The sequence below is a fragment of the Cryptotermes secundus genome, unplaced genomic scaffold (assembly GCF_002891405.2).
Source record: "Cryptotermes secundus unplaced genomic scaffold, Csec_1.0 scaffold474, whole genome shotgun sequence".
Taxonomy (NCBI): Eukaryota; Metazoa; Arthropoda; class Insecta; order Blattodea; family Kalotermitidae; genus Cryptotermes; species Cryptotermes secundus.
In genome coordinates this window covers 21,827-33,078 of record NW_019731579.1, presented here as the reverse complement: position 1 = coordinate 33,078, position 11,252 = coordinate 21,827, and positions in this window count along the sequence as shown.

Sequence of the window (11,252 nt, the reverse complement as noted above, 5' to 3'; positions counted from 1 at the left end):
TTTTGGTTGAAGTTTATGATACATTCGTGTGATGAGTTCTTTATTGTATCCATTGTTTTCCGCGATGTTAATAATTGTGTTTAATTCTTTATTTTTTGCTGTGTTATCCATAGGTAGGATGGTTAATCTGTGTAGCCAATTTTTGTATGTCGCCAATTTTTGTTCTTTGGGATGACAAGATTTGTTTTTTATCTTTGTGTCTGTCGTTGTGGGTTTTCTAAATATCTCCATTCTTACTTGCCCGTGGTTATTAATAAGTTTTAAGTCTAGGTACGTTATTTGATTATTTTCCTCTTCATTTAGTGTGAATTGCAAGTTTTTATTTTGCTTGTTGAATTGATCTAAAATGTGTTGGGGTGTTATTTTTGATCGGTTATAAATCATAATTATATCATCTACGTATCTGTTATAGTAGATGATGCATTTATCTTCTAGTAGAAGTTTTACTTTTCTTTGTTCGAAATGTTGTAGAAATACTTCCGCCATTAAGCTTGATAAGGGGGAGCCCATGGCTACACCCGAGTTTGGTTTATAAAATTTATCATTGTATTGGAAGTAGTTTTGATTCAATATCATTTGGAGGATTGTAATGATTTCGTCTTTGCTAATTTTGTCTATATGATTTTGGTTAAGTAAATTGTTGGTTATGTGGATTACATCGTTTATTGGAATGTTTACGTATAGATCTTTAATATCCATTGTGAGCAGTTTGTGTTCTGGGTTTAGTTTTAGTTTACTAATATTATTTGCGAAGTTTAAGGTGTTAGTGATGTTATATTCATATTTTAAATTTAATAATGTTTATAGTTGTTGGTGCATATGTTTAGCTAGTCTGTGTGTGGGGGCGTTGGTATTATTTATTATTGGCCTTATTGGTGCTTCTGGTTTATGTATTTTTATTTTTGCATTCAATTTAGGCGCTTGTGGGTTCATTTGGTGTGTGTATTTTCTAGTTTCTGGTTTTATTACATTCTTACATGCTTTTAATGTGTTTTCCACTAATTTCTGGAACTTCGATGTAGGATTTGTTTTTAGTTCGATAATATTATTATTATCGATGAATTGTTTTACTTTATTATCTATGTCTTTTTTGTAGATAATTACTAATGTTCTTCCTTTGTCTGCTTCGGCTACAGTTGCGTGATTTTGTATTAGTTTTTGTTTTATTTGTTTGGTAGTGTACAGTTGTTCCTTATTCTGCTTATTATTTGTTTTTTGGTTAGCTAAGATTTGTTTTAGATTGTTTGTTGCTAAGTATCTGATTGCTTCTTGTTGTTTGCTGTCTTTTATTTGTCGTATTGCATTTTCTGTTTGTAAACAATTTGTTTTACGCACATCTTGGGTGGTATTTCTATATTGCATTTAATGCCTTTGTTTAGCATGTCCTCCTCATTTTTTGTAAATTGTATATTTGTCAAGTTATGTGTGCGTGGGTAGAAAGTTTGTATTTTATGGGGTTGTGTATCATTATGAGTTTGTTTGTTTATTTTCCTTTTAAGTTTGGCATAGTGTTCTTCCATCTCTTCATTTAGCGTTTTATTTATGTTGTTTTCTAGTAGTTACCAGTTGGATTGCCAAAACTGAGCATTTTTTAAATGAATATCATATAATTTATTATTAATTTGTTGTTTTTTGACGTATAAGAATTTTAGTTCGTTATTTATTCTTAGTTTTGTTAATTGTTTTTGGGTTAGCTTTGCAGCTTGTGTTGAGCCTTTTAGTTTTTGCTTAGCGTAATTCGGTATAATGTTTTTGTTTTTACACGCTCGATTGAACCATATGTGAGCGTTAATTCTCAGTAGTTTTCTTTTTGTATTAGTATATTAATTTACCAATCTAGCTCGACAATCTAGCTTCATTAAAGTTTAAGTTATGTTTAAGTTATATTGAAGAAGTAGCACTTATCATATTTTTGTGTTAACACGTGGACAGGATGGGTCATTCTGTCGGCACATTCAGAAGGGACAGGCGTTCCTCCTTGACGAAAGGACAGGATGTATATTTCGCTGCACTTCCTGAATGAAGGTACAAACTTAAAGGCATTCTTTTAAGAAAAAGAATGTTGGACGGTTATTGCCACTATTATTCAAGAGGTAGAGTGTTCGAGCACCCACGCTACCAAGTAGAATTTTCCACCAGTCTGCCAAAGGGTAGTCCAATAATTGAAAACTAAAATAATTTTGATTGGTAGATACAAATTCTTGAAGAACCCAAAAATCTGAACTGTGCCAATAAGGCAAAATTCAAGGAGGAGCTTCCTTGTGGAAGTTTGGGCTCAGAGAGTTGTTTACTAGGGAGAGCCGATTCCACCAAAAGGAGTCGCCACCGAGATTCAGAAGGATACAGACGTGAAACGGTGTCACGACGTCCACAGGTTATAAGTTCAGTAAAGGTGTAAATAAACGTAGTGATGTAGCCATTGTGCGTGGAATTAGCGAACACCATCTTCTTCCCTTTCTACCAGAGTGAGGTCCAATACGCCTTGAGACGGAGACAAACTTTCCCTGACCAAGCCGGACGGACTCAAGACTCAATTGCCCGGTTATCCTTCCACTTGTAAGCTACTCAATTACGCTTACTGGCGCTCAAATTCCACTCCCTGCCTCCCAAGTTAACATACAATTTCCACAATAAGCTTGCGGAAGGTGGCCGGAGTGTCAGCCTGAAGAGATCTGGAGGTAGTTGTGGTGATGAAGGTGAGCAGTGAGAGATGAGGATTGTCGTGACACAAGTGGCCCTAGTTACATTAAGTAGCCAACAGTTGGCACAACCAGCTAGCGGTCAATCAGTGGAGGGACGGTTATAATAAGTGTCGCACCAACGAGAATCTCTACGTCTTGACAAAGGCAGGAAATATTGGACAAGAAACGGCTACGCCGACATCGGAGACGACGACTTGGAGGACAACAGCCACACATTGAGGGAATCTTTAACATCACAACTAGCAACTGCCAATAGTCAAAGGGGACGGAGTTGCAAGGTACATGTTAACCAGCTTTAGGCAACTCTACGGTCTGCGCAGATTTTCTACAACATAAAGGTTAGTTGTAGAAGTTAATTATGGCAAATCGAACTCTCAGGAGCCGTACTGCCCAACGTCGGACAATGAACATTTCACGGTAGGGGAGAGCGAGTGTAATTGTACCGAGGAATAACAGGGAGTATTAGACAGCAGCGAAGAACTGAATAGAATAGACCTACCTCTACAGCAGAAGATAGAGTTAGGGTCCACTAGAGCAGCAACAGAGTCTGAAACAGGACAGCCTGACACTGTTGGGAGTAGGATTCCTAGTGAAATAGAAATTGCAACCGCCGAATCAGGAGACTTAAAAAATCACTTAGCCGGCTCCTTAGCCGCCATTAATGAACGCAATAAGGCACTCCAGTGCAGGGTAGAATCAATAATAAACCAGTTGCAAGAGAGTAATGCCAAATTGCAGCCAAGTATAGAGTCAAAGCTAAGTAAGCTACAAGAGAGTGTAAGAGCAGACATTAGCTCCTAAACTGAGAAATCAATCAAAATATTTCAAAGGGAGAAACAAAAATTTAGCAAAGAATTTTCTGAAAAACTAGGCGCAGAATCTAGGAGGTTAGTAAATATGGTAGGACAAGTACAAGAAGATACAGGAGCAGAAATAGTGGCTTTTAAGAGGCACGTACAAGCCGTCGGCGACAGATTAGAAAATAAATTAGACCAAACTGCTATCCAGAAAAATGCCTTGATAGATCAACGGGCGAGCAAGGCTATCGAAAGGAAGTCAGATGCTGAAAATAATGTGCTCAAATTGGAGCAAAGAGTAGAGAAGTTAAGTAACGGATTACGCCAAGTGAAAGACACACTTAACGAAAATGTTACTCTAGTTCAAAGACGGCAAGGGAGAGCATCAAACTTATTAGTCAGAAAGTAAATGCAGAGAAATTATGAACTGACAGTAGGATTGAGGCACTAAGTGCTGAAATTGTTTCATTAAAGAGCAAGGTTTCTCAGTGGGACAATGTTATTCAATCAGTGGATTCCGCAGTCATGCGCGAATCTAGTAAACACGGTTTAACTCTCTCCCTCAGCGATCTGCATTGTAAGTCATGACAACAATGGTGGTAATGGCAGGGCCAACACGCAATGCTCTTGTCAGTCTGGTAATTGTAATGTGTGCGAGAGGAGCAGTATGAATGCTGGGCATGTGAGTGTAGCAGCAGGGCACTCATCAGCGAATTGTGGCCTAAGTAACTCCGAATTTCCACTACCGTTATTTGATAAAAATTCTGAAATTAACACTTGTAATACCGCGGTGACAGGGGTGGTTAAGGAAAATGCTAAATTCTTCGTCGTTGGCTCATACCACATCTGCCACCCATTGTACTGCCTTTGGTATTGAGGGGGGAAAGCTAGGAGATTCTTCTCACTCTCTGCCATGTCGGGTTGGAGTTCGCCGTGCACCTTGGGCGGTTGGAACTTGTGGAGGACCATGGGGGTATGAGGTCGTATGTAGGACTGAGTTCACTGACGTGACACAGCTTCCTTACTTCTTTCTATTCTTCCCACTGCCCTTATATACATATGGATATACATTACACTCTGGTTGGTAACTATAATTTACATATGTCTGTAAATTAATTAACACTAGGCTCCAACACCCTTAGCCTTTCTCACCCGACTGCGGGTTCCTATACCTGGCACTCACAGGTTATTTCTCCTATCCTAATCCTGCCCTACGTTCTTGCTCCTAGCCTTGGGGTGTTTGAACTTTACCAATATCACTTAAACTTCCATGGCTATAATTAGTAGGTACACTTACTTGAGTTCAGGATGCAGAAGATCGTTCCAGGCAAACACACTTTCAACGCCATTTTGGCAATAGCTTCCGGCAGCACTCTACTCAAATTATTGGTCGAAAGATCCCCAGTATAATTTCTCCTCGATATTTTATTCTCGTTTATCTGCTAGCTCATCAGCTTCCGGGGGTTCGCTCCTGCCTTGACTCACATAATTTATCTCTCAGGGTGGCGATCTCCTATTGGCTGGTTATTGAGAGGGGGTTGCGGCTCCCAGTTTACGGCCTTCATTGATTCAGCAACTTACTAGACTACTGTCCTTTCTGCGTGGCTAAGGTCAAGGTCATGTTACAACTGACGGTCAGTCAGTCTGTCTGTCTTGGTGTCGAGCCCCAGCTGTGGCTCATGATCAGATATTTCTTTTGAATGAAAGTTACTGTCTTGTCTGTGTGTAGCGCCTCTCTGACGAGAGGTCGGGTCTGTCATTTGTTAGTCAGTCTGTATGAATTAGTCCATTGTCTGTATTTAGACATATTTACAATACACACTTATTTCTTATTTAAATATACAATATATACACGGCCTCCGTCAGTCCAGGCTAGGTACAGCAGATTATGCCCTTTTATATATTCATTCATTCATCAGTAATCTGTCAGACGACAGGTCCACAGCCTCTTCCAAAACAGTTTCTCCACTTAATGCGATCTTCTGTTTTTGGAAAGAGACTATCCAGGAAAAGTGATAATGTGGTAGTTTTTCCATTTGCTTTCCACATCGCAGTACAACAGCCATTCAAACCACTCTGGTCACGCCTGTTGCTATACGAACTTGAACCATCTTGAGCATCATTTTCTCTGTGCTTCAAGTCGCCTCTGATGACGCTGCTTCCGGCATCAATTTTCGGTGTCTCTCTTTGTCTGATGCCTACCCTTTGACCTGCCCAGCAAGGGAGGCGCTGCCAGTAGCTACGCTACCGCTGTATAGCTCTCAGGGTCCTTGGCATGCACCCTCACCGCGATAGGGTGGAGACACCACTAGACTACCACGGCAGTCTAGTCACTTGAACGGTCGTATGCCTGGCCGCCGCCAAGTTTAAGCCTCTTATACTTTCTGTGTCTGGCTTCGCCTTGCCGATGTTGCGAACATTCTCATTATTATGATTTTGAATGACTTCTGCTTGTTGCCTGCATAATTTTGTTATGTACTCATATACGTAGGGAATTTTAAATGCCATGTGCAAATCGGGGAACGGTGTGCGACTTGGAAAATTGCCAATCGTGCGGAGAACCTTGTTTTGCAGGCGCTGCAATTTCACTAGATGAGTGTTTGCAGCAAACTCCAAGGCGGAACTAGTATAAGTCATTACGGATCTAATAAGAGCTTTATGGAGGGTCAGTGTAATGTTAGCGCTCAATCGCTCATTTTGAATAGGGAATACAATCTAATGAATGTTCTGAAGGCCTTGGCTCCGATCATTTCTATGTGTAATCTCCAAGTCACTCTCTTATCGAAGATTACACCTAGTTATTTTGCACTATATACAAAAGGAATATTCCTTCCATTTAGAGTAAGACAAGACTCAGGCGGTGGACGACCACGAGAGAAGTGGACTTCCCGAGCCTTATCTTCAATAATTTTTATATTCCAGCCTTCACACCAGGTCTCTATTGAGCTGCGACCGCGCTGGAGTTTTCTAACAATAAAACCCTCTTTGCAATCTGTCGCATATAGACAGGTGTCGTCCGTAAAAAGGGCCAAATTAATACCATTAGTTTGGGGGGCATCATTAATGTACATGTTAAAAAGTGTGGGGGAAAGGACTGAACCCTGTGGCACCCCTGCTTGCATTTCTGTTGGCGTTGACACTTCGCTTTCAACAGAGACCCTGAATTTACATTTGGATAGGAAGGAGCCAATAAGCTTGGTCAAAGAGTTGGGGAAGTCCAATTTTGATAATTTAAACAGCAAGCCTGAGTGCCACGTGGTATCAAAGGCTTTTTCAATGTCCAAGAACACTGCAGCTGTAGACATTTTATTGTTGAAATTAAGGGTCACGTGGTCCGCCAGCCTCATACATTGCAATGTCGTGCTGTGACGTGCACGAAAACCGAACTGACTTGCGTTGAGCAGGCCTCTTTCTTTAATGTGTTTACGGAAGAATTTCAAAATTAATTTTCGAATTGTTTTCCTGTCGTGGACAGGAGGCTGATCAGACGTAAATTTTTGAGGAAATTTCGTGTCTTTACCCGGTTTAGGTAAAGTTATTATTTTTGTTTCTTCCAAGTATTTGGAAAGTGAGAGAGCCGAAAACAGTGATTCAATAAGAGAGTTAGGTGAACCAATTGTCGCCTTGGAAGGTGCCTTAGGCATTCATTTGGGATGCCGTCAATTCCACAGGCCTTTTTTAATTTCAGAGATTTTATTAATTTCTGAACATCACACGGTCTGATCCTTAGAGGAGGGATTTCATCCACCTATTCCAGCAGAGCTTGAACTCTAGCCTCCGCCCGCTTTTCATTGTTTTCGTCGCACAGGTCATGTGGCGTGAACTGAATTTCCAAACAGTCGGCAATTTCGTTGGCTTTTTCAGAAGGATGAAATTTTAGGCTAGAAGAACCATGAATAGCAGTTGGTGCACTTGGTCGGTCTCTATGAAGGAGAGATTTAGCAATGGGCCATATACACTGAGGTGTGACTTCAGCGTTATTTTTTTGTTTCCCACCGTTCAAGTGCCTTTTTACGGGTCATTCGCCTGATTGATTTGGTGACCCAATTGACTGCCGTTTTACACTCTTGATCCCTGGTTTCTTGCCACAGTTTTCGTAGCCCCTCTTTATATTTTATCAAGCGATCTAGACCAGGAAGATCGTAGTTTATGTCCGAAAGTGTAACTTTGCTTGTCGACAGCGTATATGCCGAAGCAACAGAGGCTGCAAAGTACCGTGCCGCTTTATGGGCTTCTACCCCAGAATTAATTTCTTGTTTAGGTGATATTAATTCAGAAGCTAGGCTTTGGAACCGCTCCCAATCTGTAAATTTTTCTATGGATTCCGAAATATTCCTAAATTTAACGTGATCCAGTATGTGGAATATTATTGGTAGGTGATCTGAGTCCAAAATATCAGAGACGATGACATCTGACACTCTGATATTTTTGTGAACCACGATGTCTAGCACGTCACCACTTCCCGCAGGGGAATAATGAGTGGGACAATGTGGTGCTGAAATTTTGAAATCACTCATATTAAATAAATCAACGAGTTTCAAGCCTGAGAATTTTGAATCTCTGCTATTCCAAAATGGGTTCTTAGCATTCAAATCACCTGCCAAAATAGACTTGCGTCTGAAGCTTAAGAGCTTAGTGATGTCAGCATCACTCCAGCTTTGCTTGGAGATTTGTAAACAGCTGCAAGCAGCACTTCGCTATTACCAGTTGGCATGCAGACCCCTGTCGCTTCTACTGAAACAACGGGTGGTAGGTCTGCATGGTTATGGGGAATGACTTTTCTTACTGCAACGGCAGTTCCGTCTTTTCTGCCCGAGTGGCTGTCGATTCTATAAAAGTGGTAATTTGGAATAAATAACCTCTCATGAGGTTTCAGATGTGTCTGTGAAAACAGGGCCACATCTACGTGTAGATCTTGCAGCCGTTTACTGAGCTCCTAGCGCTGCCTCTCAATGCCTTTCGCATTAAATGCTATGACTTTGAGGGGCCTATGTAGACTAGTGGCCATTTTGTTTCATAAGATTTAGAATAATTTTGATAATCGCCATTATTTTGTCCTCCTCGGACACTGCACCACTGACCTCTGTCATAATCTGCTGTACTATAGTCACTACTCTCAACATATTGTCGTGAGACTGACCGTTTACATTAGTAGCCTGAGCTGACTGACCTGTTTCTTTCTGTAGTGCAGTTTGCCGGTACAATCTGCTTCTTTGTTTCGGCTGGAGCCACCGGAACATGGCTTTCCTGAGGGCGCTGATGCTGCTCTGCTGCACTGCCTCGGAATGCCGTAGCGAAAGAGACACCTGGAGTAACGGTGGCCGAAGAGAACACCCTCCCCGTAGTGTTGGACCTTCTCTGAACCTTCCTTCTCTGTTGCTCCCCTTTGGCATGTTTGCAACCCCGCTAATTGGCTGGATGTGTCTTTTTTCCCTCCGTCAATCGGCGGTTGCAACATACTGGGGTGGAGGCAGAGTTCTCCTTCTCTGGGCACTCGTTGTGTAAGTGGCCACCTCCGCACCACAAACAACGTGGGGGCTGTTTGCAGTTAGCCCAAACGTGGCCGAACTGCTGGCAGTTGTAGCACTGTGTGAGCCCATTGTGTGCCTTGTACGCCTCTACCTTGATGGCAATGTGGCAGAGGTTGTTCAGTCGGAAGATTTTTTGGGACTTCTCAGTTCTGGGAAGTTTCTGCGTGGCGATTTCCGCTTTGGTCAGTAGTAAGGCGCAAAGCGGCAAATTCCTATGTTCATTGAACCTTTGTTGCCCAGTTTTTTTCCAAAATTCCCTAGTTAAATCCCTAAACTAGTTAACCAAAAACTTAATAACTATAAAAATACAACTTCTTGCCGTAACCCTGCGGCATAACAACCCTGTATTCCATCTTAAACAATTAGACAAATTTTTAAGACTTAATGTACACCGGAGGCTTACCAGCAGACGGTCGCTTGCTGATCAAAGGCCGGACATATGAACAAACAATAGGTTGAGACCGTAAGCCATAATTTTAGAGATTACCAGCATTTTAGGAAGGCCTTTTTGAATACATTTTGGTCAGCGTCCAGACAAAGTGTGATAAATTGTAGTTTACACCATGGGCGGTACAATTGACAATCTAACCTGTCCTTGTCCGGGCTTTATTTAAATATGCCTCTGTGGCATCCTATCTCGAACGAAGGCCCACAGACGAAGAAATCGTTGAAGCCATCAATATCATTTCCAAATCAGCGTGCAGCGGGAAATGCTCAGCACACAGATACGCTCTGTAGGAGAAGCTCTCGACTTTCTCAAAAGGGTAGAGATAATGAAAGCGAACGTGGGCGGTATCAGACTGAAAAATTCCCTATTTACTCAAGGACCCCACGTCAATCTCCGAACCCAAATCAACAAGGGAATGATAGGAGTAGACAGCAAGTACGTAACGTACAGTACTATCACCATTCAAGGAATTACCATTACAGAAATCCCAGACGAAACTGGTACAACCGGGAAAGGGACAGTGATCCCAGGAGTCTAGGTTCATCAAACCTTAACCCCAATGCCCCGTCTTTCAATACCAGCCAGGAGCATAGCAGAGAAGGACAACAAAGTGCAAACAACAATGCACATTCGGGAAATTAAGTGGCGGAGCCATTGCGAACCAATTGACTCCCAGCAGTAAAACCGACGTAATTCTAGGTCCACCCAACCCGTCTCCAAGTAGGTTGATAAATGAGTTAGTAGAATTTGACGAAGTAAGTCCAGAGGACAGCTCAAAGTACATAGTTTTATTCATAAATGAAGACGATATATCTAAAAGCCCTCGAGTGGACATTACTAGAGAAGACAGTGTTATGAAATGGCTTATCTTTTATATACGCATTATATTGATGTTTACAACTGTGGCCAAAGATATGTGTGGGTAGACAATTTGATTGAGCCTTGGAAGGGAGACCAGAACAATATTTCCGTGCATGAATTTTTCGAGGCAATAGATGAAGCAGACGAGATGGGTTGGCTAAAGATAAGTTACGGATAGCAAGATGGAAACTGAGAGGGGTAGCAAGGTCTCTTTATTCCACCCAACCGGAGTTGAAGGATGATAATGTAGAATATGCAGATATTAAAGCAGTGTTTGTGCAGAGATTTAAGGGAAAACAGATCATATAACTATACTAGGTTACAGAACGCTTCTCAGGATAAAGATGAGAGTCCCGGAATGTATTTAGACCGTCCCCGTAAGCTGTGTCAGAAGACGGTCCAACATACAGAAAATCCAGTAGAACAAATCATACTGAATCGAGAAGCAGAAAAAGATTATTAGCCTCTTTCATCAGCTGTCTAAGGGGGTTTCCAGGGAAACGCGTTAGATTACAGATGCCGGACACACTAGAGAGGCCTCTGAATTTGGCAATAGTGGCCACAAATGCAGAGATATCCGAACGGGATGGTAGCATAGATCATAGAGCTTCCAGACAAACAATATTCGCGGTAAGAGGCGACCCTGGATATATACAGGGACCCAGTGTTTGGAACCCCCGGAATAAACGATAAATAAATAATAAATAAATAAACGATTCACTCGTTACAACCAGACTCGGTGACTACTGCAATTCAATACAACTCGTAACTCTCTGATGGCTAGATTTCAACTCAACTTGCAGGCTGCTGCCTTGAGCACTGTTGATAAAACACTGACTCTCGCTTGCTGCTCAGCCGGCTTTTATTCCGTTCGCTGTTACTAGGGTCGCCCGCCACGTCACAGTAGGAAGCG